Source organism: Urtica dioica, chromosome 10 (assembly GCF_054948205.1).
Source record: "Urtica dioica subsp. dioica isolate 48M chromosome 10, U.dioica_male_clone48M_v1_H2, whole genome shotgun sequence".
Classification (NCBI taxonomy): Eukaryota; Viridiplantae; Streptophyta; class Magnoliopsida; order Rosales; family Urticaceae; genus Urtica; species Urtica dioica.
Window position 1 is genome coordinate 24,627,945 of NC_142765.1, and position 14,740 is coordinate 24,642,684.

At 33.9% G+C, this 14,740-nt stretch overlaps 2 long non-coding RNA genes and 2 pseudogenes across 3 annotated transcripts; 2 read left to right on the forward strand and 2 right to left on the reverse strand.

Moving 5' to 3' along the window:
• Positions 1 to 825: 825 nt before the first annotated feature.
• LOC149384366 (replication factor C subunit 4-like) lies at positions 826 to 2,798 on the reverse strand (annotated as a pseudogene). Its single transcript, XR_016301592.1, has 5 exons — positions 2,791 to 2,798; positions 2,074 to 2,194; positions 1,893 to 1,951; positions 1,556 to 1,615; positions 826 to 933 (listed from the first exon to the last, which is right to left on the reverse strand). The product of XR_016301592.1 is annotated as a replication factor C subunit 4-like (transcript).
• A 3-nt stretch (positions 2,799 to 2,801) lies between these two features.
• Positions 2,802 to 4,235, reverse strand: LOC149384367 (uncharacterized). The gene is made up of 3 exons (XR_016301802.1): positions 4,193 to 4,235; positions 3,643 to 3,762; positions 2,802 to 2,860 (listed from the first exon to the last, which is right to left on the reverse strand). It is a non-coding gene; the product is annotated as an uncharacterized LOC149384367 (long non-coding RNA).
• Positions 4,236 to 9,124: 4,889 nt separating this feature from the next.
• Positions 9,125 to 10,230, forward strand: LOC149384368 (uncharacterized). The gene is made up of 3 exons (XR_016301701.1): positions 9,125 to 9,344; positions 9,915 to 10,040; positions 10,157 to 10,230. It is a non-coding gene; the product is annotated as an uncharacterized LOC149384368 (long non-coding RNA).
• Positions 10,231 to 10,372: 142 nt separating this feature from the next.
• On the forward strand, positions 10,373 to 14,629 carry LOC149384369 (cyclin-A1-4-like; annotated as a pseudogene).
• Positions 14,630 to 14,740: the final 111 nt, after the last annotated feature.

Here is a 14,740-nt window from a genome sequence, read left to right on the forward strand (position 1 = left end):
CAAATACATAAACGAGTTTTTTTTTTCAATTATTTTCCCCAACAATAAGTGTTGTATGTATTTATTGAAAAATTATTTATTTGCTATTGAAGATCTTATTTGAGCCCAAATAAAAAGAAAATGAAATTAAACTATATGATTGAGTAGCCATCTAGATGCTTCACTCATGATGCAAAATATTTACATGCCGAAAAAAAAATTGACATTCAAGTGTTTTATTTAGTTAGCTACGGATTAGTGATTATCCACGATCCCTATTAAGGTGACAACTTATTAGTTGTTATGACCATCACTGATAACTGATTGTACGGTCAAGGCACGCCAAAATCATGAAGTAAGCCATATAGTTGAATAACTCTCCCAATTTCGGTAGCTGGTAAGAGTTTTAGGATTGAGATTCAATTCAAACATACAAACAATCAAAAGGTCATTATTTAGAGAGTAACACAAGCTAAAACTCAACTAAATGAGAATTCTTGGGGCATATTACATATGGCACGCATCGTGTTGCCGGCCACGTCAAGCAGCTGTAAGTACTCGTCCGCACCATCGACTAGACACTGATCCACAATAATAAATAACAGAGTTAATTAAAACCTTTACTTGGTGACTTATATCCACATAATCAATTTATAATAATTATTATTATATTAAAGGAGCATACTTTATCTGCTTCACCCAATTTCTTGAATATTCTTGCTTTTTGTTCATCTGATAAATCCTCTTCTTCAACCACCACATCAAATAACTGAAAACAACATGGGTTTTAAAATGTCAATATCACAGAAGCAACAAACTAGAATATCGTGAATAGGGAAAAAAAGTGACAGGATATCCCTCTGCAATCGCGTTGTTGACTTCCTTGTTTGCCAAACCAAAGTTTCCACTTTTGCAAGCTGCAAAGAGTGCTCCCACAACCTCTGCTGGGATGACCTGGGAAATAGGCCCGGGATATATCGGATGGGAATTAGAAAAGAAAGAAATTGAAACAAAGTCACGGATTTAAAAGATATGCTATCTATATTCTACAAGATTAGTAACCGTGTACTGATGCGCACAGCACATTACCTTTCGCCCACTAAATCACTTTTATTTATATAAACTAGGAAATAAGGCAGAAAGGATCGTCTGTTTCGGCATAGAAACTGTGTACTGTAGTGCAAGATTAGTCGCAAAGAAAAAACATTACCCCAACCTTGACAATGAAGTTTATAAAGGACATGTAAATGAACAAATAAATAGTCACAAAACAGTAAGCAAAAATGTAAGATATTTATACAAGCATTCCAGAGACTTGTAGAAACATCCTAACTTTTCCCCCCCAAAAATCTGCCTATTTTTTCAACTCCATTGTTCTCTTTTTATGGCTTATATTTGACATACTTGACTACTATAATCTAGTTGTAGGAATACTCCACATAAGTTGAACACTTGTCAGAACAATATCCAAGATATTATTCTCTTTTTTTTTAAACAGGTTTTATCCTCTTTAAAAATCATAATAAAATCTTTGATTCAAAACGGGAAATTTGTAGACATGTAAATGGAAACTAACACCAGAAACACTTATCAAGTCCTTGGATGAAATTGACGATCCAAATAAGCGAGCAGCTGACTACACATGTAAAGAAAAAATGGTAATCATGAATCAGGGTGAGAAAAAGAAACTAAAAAACAATATACTAAAACACCAAACTCATCATTAAAGGATACACATGAATAACTCAAGAGTATGAAATCATTCTGTGTTAGTTGAGCAGAGATATCTAGATCACAACATGACCTAGTACTAGTTTATTTTTCAGACGCAACGGATCTATTCAATTCGTAAGTAGACTTTCCTTTCCTGATGCATTGGATCTATTCGATTTCTAAGAAGATAAATCACTAACCTGCAAGCATGTGATAGCCCGACGAAGATCACCTTGATAGAGCTTAGAGTTGAAAGAGCCTGCAAAAAGGAGTGATATTGGCCTTTACCATGGTCTCAAATTGATATTCCAACATATATAAGAGAACTAATTGGGCATTAACATATATAGGGTAAGCTTCTATGCCATTGTATATGAACACCTCTGAATCCAAATTCAGTCCCTCTTCTTTGCAGATGTACTCTATACGACCACTCATGATTTCTTCTTTAAGTGGCCTGAACCTGAACTTTGCACACCTGGAAGCAAGTGGCTCTATGACCCTACATTAAGAAATTCCAACCTTTTAATTATAATCTATAGGTTTTGATTGAAGAAAAGGCTCATACTTTCACAAATACATTATCTACAGTAACTTTTAAACGAAAATAAAAAAAATTGTTGCCAGATTTTGGTTGACCCAAATGTATCCCGTGCTTTTCTTTTTATAAGAATCTAATCCAAGTTGAAGTACGTGCTTAGAGTAGTTTAGAGCAAATAACATATTGTTTCAGATAAATAAGAAAGAGTGAGAATATAATATGACATGATACAAATAGCATCAATCATTCTAATGAATTAAGTCAGATGGAAGAAGCAAATGACACATAAGATACAATCCATAAATTTTGTCTCCCATCATCTTCCCCGAAAGGAGACCCATGTAAATTAAATTAAAAAATCTTCCTGCGAGACAGCTTATACTACCTGCTGATGTAATTACATATGTAAACGAATCTCGTGACTTTGGAATAAGTTTCCATTGTGCGTCTCAGGGCATTCTGCGGAGCACAGAGGAATGTAAATGTAATAAAGGCTTCACTGGATATGTCTGGTACAGCAAAGAACTAGGGAGCCAAAAGAGAAATAACGAACATACCTGTGCATCTTCGGTCATAGAATCAGCCTCGTCCTGGATAATGATCTTAAACGGCGGACATGGATAGCCCCTGAAGTTTATTTTAGTAAAAGAAAAACGATACAAAAGCATAAAACAATGAGCATGATAAAAAGTAAGAATATAGAGCATTTTTTTTCTTTCCTTAAACAAGATTGTTGCGTTTTTTACCCTGTTCAATACACAAGCCTTCGAAACTGAAGTGCCTTGTGATACAAGAAACAGATCAATACAAACACAATGTACAAGAACGTAAAAGATAAGTAGGAGCACACCGGATTTATCCTGGTTCGGTCTTAAATGACCTACGTCCAGCCTTGGGGTAGTTCCACTATCAACGATGATGAACAATACACACGAACACAATCTGAAAACCCTCAGACTGATCTTTACACGTAGTTCTCTCTCACACGATGTTTTTCTCTCAGTCTTTCTCTCTCAGACGAGTGCTTAGATGATTATGAATATGTTCTATGTACAAAGATCACAACAAGCCCGTATTTAAAGACCCCTGCTACGCTGACGTGTCCTTTACGCAATCTCTCGCTGATGATCCAACGGTCTTCTGAATCCGAGAAACTTGAGTCACGCAAGCACCAAGCCAGCTCGCTCAACTTAGCTCGCAGCTCGCTCAGCTCAGCTTGCAGCTTCGCTCAGCTCAGCTCGCAGCTTCGCTCAGCTCAGCTCGCAGCTTCGCTCAGCTCAGCTCGCAACTTCGCTCAACTCCTTAGCTCGCCCAGCTCGCTGATGAAGCTTTAGCCGTCAGATGAGGATCTCTTGATGATTTCAAACACCTCCACTTGTATGCTACTTAATACAACAAAGAGTAAATACCCTTGACGTTGGGAACCGACGGCAATGGCTGCAAAATTCTTTATCTTTGTCCGAACAACATTGATACCACGGTCATCACTAGCATTGAGCTCCAACACTCTAGACTTGTATAGCTCAGGCCTATAAAATTATATGATGATGGTTACATGGAGACAAAGAAAATGGTTTTTTTTTTTTTCGCACTAATTGAAGTGGTCTTCCATTACCTCCTAACTTTTTGCCATATTCTTATCCCATTTGATGTTAAATATGTGATTTTAATTTACAGGTAAATCAACCAACAATGTCAAGAGAAAAAAGATGAAACAAAAATCACTTACAGTCTTGATGCCTAATAGGGAAAAAAAGCTTCCATCTATGTGTTAGCTTCTACTTCTAGCAACTAAAATAAACCATTTGTGTGCTTAAACAAGCAACGCATAAAAGCAAGAGCATAAACCCTAGATTCCCAAACACAAAATTTAATAGAACCAAACAAAGTACTAGATAATGAAAAATCACAGCAAACGAAAACACGTTATATGCCATGAGAGCGAAGAAGATAGATCACCCGTAAAGCTGGTGAGCGATGGCGAGGGCAGTCGTAGTTACCCGTAAAGCTGAAATTATAATATTAAAAAAAAAAACAGAAGAAATGTGGAAAAAAATTTGAGAAAATAGTCTGTAGATCTCACGTTGGCCGTCTCGAGAGTGTTGGTGAGGACGCGAACCACCTCGTCCTGGTGAGCGACGTCTTTGACTTGCCTCGGCCGACTGAAAAATTAAAATCAAAGCAAGAATGGAGAGTAGAAATATATATATATATATATATATATATATATATATATATATATACACACACACACAGAGAGATGATTATACTATTTCTCCACCCATGGCTGTGAGCTTTGCATTTCTGGTGTTATTTCCTCGTCTTCTTCTTCTCTCGAATCTCAATTTCGCGGCTATATGTAATTGAGGCTTTTTTTTCCCGCTTTTATTATCAAGTCCTGCTACTAGAAACGACAGCAAGATGAGTCGTCGCTTCTTGGATAAACGGCACTGTATTATGTTATGCCCAGTTCCAAGTTTTCTGCAAAACTAATGTTCCTTTTTTAACACTAAACTATATGAAAGTATGGAGTAGTAGTATTATGAGAATAATAAGAATGGGACATAAAAATCTATTATTTTTATAAAAAAAATACTATTAATACTTTCTTTTATTCTCTTATTAATTAATATTTAACAGCTTTATATATGTGTTATCAAATAAGATTATAGTAAATAGCATTGTTTAAAGAACTACCATAATGCAATATTCTGCATAATCTAAATACAAAAAAACTATCATATGTAAATTATATACTTGGGTGGATAAAGAAATTGATTTAATGGACAAATTTCAACTATTTTACAATTGTAGTAGCTCTACTTCTAGTACTCATTATTTAACTAGAACACTCATAAAAATATCTATTTTGTTATATACATATATATATATATATATATATATATATTCTAAAACAGATTTTTCTCATAAATGAAATTGTAAACAAATAATTGGCTGCGTAGCCATCTTAAACACTAGCAATTTTTTTTAGCCAACCTTTCGTTAATATGCTGTAAATAGTCATATTGCTTACGTGGCAGCTTATTAATTAAATTAGGTTTACACTTTTGCCCTTATTTAATTCGCATAAACCGAATAGGGAAGTTTTCAAATTTGCAATTTGAAATTTCCTGCAGATTTTGAAAATTAATAGCCCATTTATTGTTATATTTTTGGAAGTTTTTAACGTTGACTTTAGGTAATTAGTATCTATTTTCGTGGCAATTTATATGGATAAACTCTGTAAATATATTCTTCATTTATTGATATTATTTTGTCTTCCATATATTCATAATTTCCAGAATTTTCGTGCTCAAAATATTTCCAGAATTTTTTTCTATTCAAATACATGATTATACTGTAAATATGTTTTGTATTTACAGTGAATATACTGTAAATATGTTTTGTATTTACAATGAATATACTATAAATAAGCTTCGTATTTACACGAGTATACTGTAAATTTGATTTTTATTTACACGAACATACTGTAAAAAAAAAAAAAAAAAAAAAAAAAAAAAAAAAATTGTTCTTTGCGGAGTCCATAATATCGATCGGGACCTTTGGGCGCAGATTCTTCTCTTCTCGGAAAATTTAAAGAGGGAGCACGAGAGAAAAAAAAAAATCAATCTCTTGAATTCCGACGGTTCTCTTTGATGAATACCTTCTCAATTTTATGAATTTTCATGGGAAATACCTTCTCAATTTGATGAATTCCGACGGTTCTCTTTGATTCCAGCCGAACCCCTCGTCAATCTTTTCTCGGCAACTCCCGGAGACTCCCCGGTCCGCTCATGACGGGGTGTTTGGTGGTGGTCCGGTCGAGCGTTCTCTTCTTCCTCGAGCTCTCACTCCCTCGATCTCTCTCTCTCGGCTCTATCTCTCTCTCGGCTCTCTTTCATCTTTCTTCTTTTAAAAAAAAAACAATAAATGAGAGCGGTTGCGTGTGAAGTGTGAACGCAGCTATACGGTTTTAATTACCTCCTTGATTTGCGCGAGCATTAATGACGAAATCTGTGAGCTTATTATGTGTAAATGCGCTGATACAAAATGGGCGGGAATAACAAAGGGCAGTCTCGTCCTATTTTCGCTGTAAATAAATCCTCATGGCTATTTACCATTAATTAACAAAATGTTGGCTAAAAATAAATTGCTTATTTTCAGGAGGCTATTTGGCTTAATTACCCAATTGTAAATGGTTATGTAAACTAAGTAAAATGAAGCATAAAGCTATATACAATCGTGAAAGAATCATAAGTTTCATCACAAAATTAATTGACAATAAGAGCAATAACTCATGATTTTTATAAACTTTTATTAGTTCTCACTCACTTTTAATATGGGATTCTTAGCAAGCTCTCTCGAGATAGTGGCTCTTTGCGTTCGCTCATATTGAACCGAATTCCATTGATTGGACCGAATACCCGTTTGGACTTAATGATTTTTTATATCATGTGAAAGTATCATGAAGTTCAATCTCAAAACTAAGGATCGAAACACACTTACCATTTCAGAATTCAAATTTTGCTGGTATCCGGTGGTTAGTCAACGGTACCGTGGATCATAAAAAAATGGTAAACTATGTCGTTGAAATTACCGTTACCGTCGAAAAATACAGTCAAATACCGAGAGGAATGCAGTAAATAAATATCACTATTACAAAAAAAAAGGTTTTAGAAGCTACGCTCGAAATTAGAAGTAGTCGCTTCTAATCAGAAGCGACTTTTGCAATTAGAAGCAACTTTTGTAAATATATTTTAAAAAAAATCATACATAACATATGATAAAAATGAAAAAGTCTACAATAAGGATTCAACAAAATTCAAACAAAAAACTTAATGAAATAGTTCAATAAAAAGTAAAAAATCAAAATAATGATAATATCCATGTTAAAAATCAACTAATTATACATAAGCATTCATACTCTACAACTAATTAAACAAAAAACCCAAAAAACACATTCAAATCTAAACCCTATTTTTGGGTCTAACAAACAAATTGGATACAAACTCGAAATCTCATATTAAACACAATAATAAAGTTAGAAGCTAAAGATTTGAACTAAATTATACAAAAAAAACTAAAAACAAATTATATGAAAACTACTAAATATCATCAGATTTTTTAAGCCCATAGATTGACCTCGAGTCCCAGCCTATGACACATAGTGGGGTAAGCAATTTTCATCTTAGTTCTTTGGCTCGCTCGTCAATTTAGTTCTTCGGATCAGCTCGTCAGCTTACTCTCCGGATCAGCTCGTCAGATTAGCACTCGTTAGCTTAGCTCTATGTCTCAGCTCGCCAGCTGATTGTTTCAAAGAGCTCCTAGAATCTCGGAGATCGATGACCAATCAACCACTAGTCTCAACCGCTTCGTCAATTATCGGATCGTGCTACATATGTGTCATGAGCTGATAGGAGGGGACCTATTCAACAACGTCGTGTCCCCAAAATCAGCGGAGCTCACCAACTTCTCATGAGGTCTATGAACAAAGACATTTATTTTGGATGAGAGGATGGAATTACACCTACATTTTCTTTAAGCCCTCTATTCATTTATCTTATGTTCTCCATATATATTTTTTTTAATTGAAAATCCTTATTCAATATTTAATAAAAGGCCTCAAGCTATTCTTTTATTATATAATCTACCTTTATTTATTTCAATAATATTATGAAGCAAAATCGATCTCATAACAAAAGTTTGGAGTTCCATTTATAAATTCAAATTTATCAGTTTTCATCCCGAATCGTCGACTGTTTTGAGGTAAATTTTCGGTTCAACATCGACAATGTCAATAAATCATATAAATTATCGATAACCATGTAAATAAACTAGATAAACGAAATATAAAAGAAAAACAAAATGATATTTAATTGAGGGTAATTTTGTACCAATAAATATAAATAAGTCATATTTTTGGATTAATTTTGACATATTAGATTTCGGTCCAAAAGTATTAAGGATATCATAATTTAAAATAATCCAAATTTAAAATTTAACTTTAGCTATATATAAGCCTAAATTTTTTAATCAACAAACTTTTTTAAGTCCTTAATTTGTTAATATTTACGTAAGGCCTGACTATATAGAATCCGTATGATGAATATTATTCCTCTTAATGCACTTTGTGTAGTTTAAACTTGTATCACAATGATAAAAAATAAAAATAAAATAAAATAGTTGTGCAAATATTAGGAAGATCATGTTAGTGTAAAAATAACGCGGTAGTTTTGACGACGTCAAAGTTTTGAGCAATTCAATTATAATAAAAATGTCAAATTATAATTAATTGATTTTACTAAAGTGATAAGAATTTAGTAAAATTTGAGTCAAAATCTCTTAAGCCCCGTTTGAAACGGGAAAATAAGAGAGAAATGAAAATGAAATCTCTTGTTTTTATCTTTGATTGTTTGGATGGAACTAAAAGTAAGATAGAAAATGAGAGAGAAATTGTATAACTAAAGTGAGTATTTTATTTTCTTGAGAAAATTTGATTAAAAATGAAAATCTTTTTAAATTTATTTATGTGGAAACCACATTTATGTATATTTTTTTTTCTTTATGTCTTATTTTTTATGACTTACAAATACAATACAGTATATAATTTTGATTTTTTATCTTATTTTTCTTCATGTTTTCATTTTCTTTTGTATTTTTACTTTTTCTCTTATTTTTCGGATTTCAAACCGAGCCAAAAAAGAAACAGCAACAAAATCGGAGTAAAACATACCCAACGAATTGCGACGTGATTATAAACGGTTTAGATCAAGTTAATTGATGATAGACGGCCAGGATCGCTCACTAGTCCATCCTCGTTTTTTTGGCGCTCCCTTAATCTCTTGACGGCCAAGATAATTCATTTCCCGCTCTGTTCATCTAAATCTGGTTGTCTCTCTAGGAAATCCCTAATCCGAAACCCTAGTCCGTCCCCAAATTATCGTTTCTGGGCTCCGATATTGGCCGCGCAGATCATGGCCTCGAATTCCGACAAGAACACAGGGGCGTTGGAGGAACTATCGAGGAAGAAGCGACCAGCTCTTGCCGATGTCATGTCACCAACCTAAAGAACTTCTCGCGATCAGCATTGCTTGGTTCGTCCAAGCCAATGGTGAGACTTCTTTGCTTTTTTTCGTTTTGAAAAGACTTTGTTCGTTTTATGATGTTGTTGAGATCAGGGTTAATTAGACGTAGAAAACAAGGGCTTTTTTGAATGGTTTTTTTTTTTTTTTTTTTTTTGGGTCAGAAAATTAACGTCAGGTGGTAATTGTCGTCCATCTTTGACATGGGTAAGAACAACAATACTACCATACCGTAGTGAATTAAAAGGAATTCGATAGGGCAATTGGGACTAGTTTGCTTGATTTTTGTGCTTTTTTTGGTTTATCATTTCCTTCCTCAACTGTGTTTAAAAAAAATTAAGGATATGCAATTGAAATGCACTGTCATGGCTGGCTGATGGACTATATACAGATTAAGTTTTGGCTTAAGTTTTGACTATATACTGATCACGGGTTTTGATTAAGTTTTGGAAATAGATCGTTTGATTTTAATTTTTAATTGAAGTAAGCATTTGATATATGTAACTGTCTTGTAAATGTATGGAAATTGAAATGAAGTTGTAGGAATCTACTTTGCTTGCTCTATAAACTATTGGCTTACTGGTGTAATTTAATTTAAGGTTCCATGTGTGGCAAAGATTGCCGAAACAAAAAACGAACCTTGGGAGCCCTCAAAGCATACTTTTCTAGCATCATTGAGTCGAATTCAGGTGGTGTTGTTCCCCCAAAAAATACAAATTTCCCAGGTGATTCTGAGTGCAGCGCAGAATCTACGGCCTTACCTTCTTCAGTTGCTAAAAACATATTTGTTTATCACCAAGATTCTTTAAAGTTTCACTAACTATACGTATTCGTATTTTAGTTCCTTCGGGTGAGAGCTTGTCTAGTATCGAGGGAAAGAGAAGCAACAGGTTCTCCATTCCAGATGATGTGAAAAGAGCAAGTTTTACTTCCCTTGTATACATCTGTTATTAACTAGTCAATAAATGTAGATCATTGCAGAGAGCTCCTCTATCTTGTTGTCTTACTCCCGACCTTATGCAAGTTTTTTTTTTTTTTTTTGGCATATCAGGAGATATGAGCAAGATAGGTGCATTGGTAGATAGGAAAACAACCAATCTAGCTATTGAAATGGACAAATTGCCAGGCCCACAGTTCCTTTCAACTACCACTTCTGATATATACAAGCACTTGCGAGAATCCGAGGTTACCATTCCTGTATACAGAAAAGATTATTTGACTCTCCTTTGACTTTCTTTCTTCTTCTACCTTTCTTTTTTAATTACTTATCTCTGCATGGCTAAGCATCTGCCTGAATAGGTTGTGTGTGTGTGTGTGTGTGTGTGTGACTCTATCAAATTGTTTGTGGCGAGTTTGACAGTTGAGTTGTCAGTTTTATTTTAGAACTTTACAGATGAGAAAAATATTACTAGATAGATAGAATATGTTAGTGGTTAAACCTTGTTTATCAACCTTATTTACAAGTTAGTTTTGAAGCATGGTTCTTTGGCATATAGAAATGATCAATGTCTAAGCATATGGAAAGGATATATGATATGAAATTAGCTATTTTTTAATCATCCATGTGTGTTAAGAAGAGTTATGATTAAGATTTTTTACGTTTATCATTTATGATTTCTTATTAGATTTGCTCCTTTTTAATGCATGATATTAGGGCTGGATAGATAGATATCATATATTCTGGAAGTTCATTTTTATGTTTAGTTTTCAAGTAGAGCTCTGCAATTGCAAATACTTTTTTTTTTTTTTTTAATCACCTCTTCAAATACTTGTAACTAAACTTTTGAACTTTGAACACACTGTTTTGATTTCTTTCAGTGATTTGGTTTCAGGTTAAATAAAGACCTTCCATGGAGTTCATAGAAAGGATTCAGATCGATATCAATCCCAGTATGCGTGCAACGTTGATAGATTGGCTTGTGGAGGTAAGTGAGAAAAATCAACATCAACAATGCTATGTGATATAACATGGTATCATATTTTGATGAGTTTGTTAATTTGGATTTTTGAAAATTGTTCATCTCAAGTTTTTAAGTTAATGACTAGTTCTCTTTATTTCTAATCGAATTTTAGGTTTCTGAAGAGTACAGACTTGTATGCGACACTCTATTTTTTACCGTTAACTACACTGATCGCTATCTTTCGGGCAAGGTGATAAGACGTCAGAAATTACAATTACTTGGTGTTGCATGCATGATTATTGCAGCGTAAGATCACACTTTGAAATAAATATTTCCTTGCTTGCACATGATTGAATAAACCTGTCACGTTTCTTTTATTTCTCTCTCTCTTTTTTTTTATCTCTCAAGACATAATATGTGCATGCTGATTTGCGTGTCATTTTTTTCCAGTAAATATGAAGAGGTTTCTCCTCCTCTCGTGGAAGAATTCTGTTACATAACTGACAGTACATACTTGAAGGAAGAGGTTAGCAGCTATTTCTAGTTATCATATATGATGCTTTTAGATTGATTTGAGGTTTGACTTCCAAACCTATCAGGTTTCTGTGTACAGTTTTGCACCCTGAATTACAGCTAATCAAATCACTCTAAATAGGTTTTGTCAATGGAAACCGCTGTGCTGGATCACCTGAAGTTTGAAATGGCAGCCCCAACGACTATTTGTGTCTTGAGGTAATATTTAGATGTCCCTCTGTCACTGACATGTTACTTTTTGTCTACATTTCTTCAAATCGATATGTCTGTAATATATTCTTTTTCCTCAAATCGATACTGACTTCTCATCTCTACAACTTTGTTCAGGCGATTTATTTCTGCAGCTCCACCAATTAGCGAGGTATAGTTAGTTTAATGAGTTCTCATTAAATTGCATCAGCTCAATATCTTACTTATACCTATGTCGTTGTCTTGTTTCATTGCTAGGTCTTATCTACACAGTTGGAGTGCATGGCCAATTATATCGCAGAGTTATCTCTACTCAACTTTTCCCTTCTTCACTATCCCCCATCGCTCGTAACGGCTTCAGCTACTTTCTTGGCCAGTTATCTATAATCTCCATACAACAGACCTTTGATACTAAGCATTATTTTCGTTGCCAATGCATTTTTCTGTTCTGTTTTGATTGATAGACTTGCGTTTTACAGTGATCACATTTCTGAACAGAATTCCGCATTGAAGTCTTGCACACTGTATCAACCATCGGATTTGTGCAACTGTGTCAAGGTGCTTCTTCATCTGTGCCGTTGTGGCGGTGGTCGCAATTTATCTGCGATTAGGAACAAGTACAGCCAACATAAGGTTAGAAAAACTTGTCTCTCTCCAAAAGTTGAACAGTTTGTGTTGCACATGTACTATAACCATGCACATATAGCGCCTTTCTTGCTGGTTTTTATTTTTATCTATTCCTGTTTTTTTATTTATTTTTATTTTTTACTATTATAAGCTCAGTAGGTTATTAGTTTACCCTTTTAGAACCCAAATTCTTGATGCCACAGGGACGGTCTCCTAATTGACCTGTGAATCATGGCCCTGTGGGCTTAGTTCAATGTTTTTATTTATTTTTATTGTAGATTTTTCGTTTTGCAATATATAATTCAGGACAATGGTTGACAAAAAGGGGTATTTCCTACATTCATCACGATGGAGAATTAATCGTAGGAGTCCAGGCTGAGATGTTTCTTATTGATTGTTAGAGAAAAATTTTTCTTAAAAAGAAATAGATAATTATTATTAACATAGAAAGTGAATATACATTTGATATGTGTTGTTTTTTTTTTTTTTGGGTAATTTAGCAAAATAGCCAACTTAAACGTTGAGAATTGCTAAATAGCCAAGGTTTGGTATATATTAGGTAAATAGCCATTTTTATATATTTACAAACGTAAATATCAAGTAAATAGCCACTGTCATATTAAGTCACGTCATCATTTATGGCTATTTACCTAATATTTACCAAACCTTGGCTATTTAGCAATATCAAACGTTTAAGTTGACTATTTTTCTAATTTTTTGTTTTTTTTTCCCTAAATCCGGACTGCCTGCAAAACAAACACGCCGATCCGGTAAGATAGCACAAAAAACAACCACAATAAATTTAGAGAAGGATGACTGTTCATGTGAGTGAAAATGCAGTTTGATGAAATGGCGACAACCACAATAACATCTGCGGGCTATTTAAAAATAGGAAAAATGGCAACAAAAATACTCAAAGTTTGTTCTATCCGATATTTATATACTCATTTTTTTTTTTGGCAAAAATACTTTATGTTACAAATTTAGCTATGCGTAAATACTTCCGTCGTTAAAATTTTTGTTTGAACTTAACGATGTAAGTAGTTACGACGCTACTAAATAATAATACTTGGTATTTTTGAAAAAAAAAAGAGTATATAAATAATATTTTGTTTAAATATTAAGTATTTTTATCACGATTTTTCGTGGGTCCCAAGTTATGCCCTAAATTATCCGAATACATCAAGCAGTAGAACTACAAAAATAACGTTTTCTAAGTGACAGTTTTAAATTAACAGATATTTAAAATTCTTTAAAAAAATAATATTTTTTCAAAGGCTCACAATTTTTTTTTTTTTTTATATAAATGAAAGTATAAATAATAATTAAAGTTAAATAATAATTGAAGTTAAATAGAGCTCAGTATAATAAACAAACAAAAAAATGTAAATAAATAAAAAAAAATACTTACGACCGAAAACCCCTTAATGTGCCGGAATAAAAAACGCCCCTAAACCCTGCTGTCGATTAAATGAGATCTGAGGCTAACTAAACCATTCATTCGAAATCCCTAAAACTTTAAATTTCTTGAAGATGATGATTCCAGAATACGATGTCCAGATCGCGCCGGAATACAATCTGGCAGCGGTGCAGCAATGGAACCGCGGCGATTCGAACGCCGATCAGTCCGAAAAAGCGAAGATGCATCTCTCATTCCGCGGCTGGACGTTTAAGATGAAAGAATACCAATCTGGTGTAAAGATGATTTACATAAAGCGTGGAAAGCGTTTTTACAAACTTGGAGATGCCATAGCGGCTCAGATCAATTTCGAGGTAATTGTTTTTAACTCGATCCATCTCTCTGTCGTTGTCTCTCAGTAAATTACAGTCGAATCGGATCTAGAATGTTTGAAAACCATTTATTTCAGAACGAAGAAAATGTGCTGGAAGAAATCTTGCCCCCTCCCGCCGCGTTCGCGCTTGATCAGCCCATGGCGGACCAGGAGGCCCCGGAGGCTCCACCGGTGGAGCCCGAATTTTTTGACGGTCAATATGATAATCAAGCAAAGATTACCCTTCACCATATCTCTGAGGTAATTTTTAACGTTTCCGACAAAGCTTGATCGAACTGGGTAAAGGGATTTTTTCTGACAATTGTCTTTTTTTTTTTCGATTCTTGAAAACAATGTTCTTTTGTAAAACTTAATTTAATTTTCTTTTTTTTCTAAAACGGT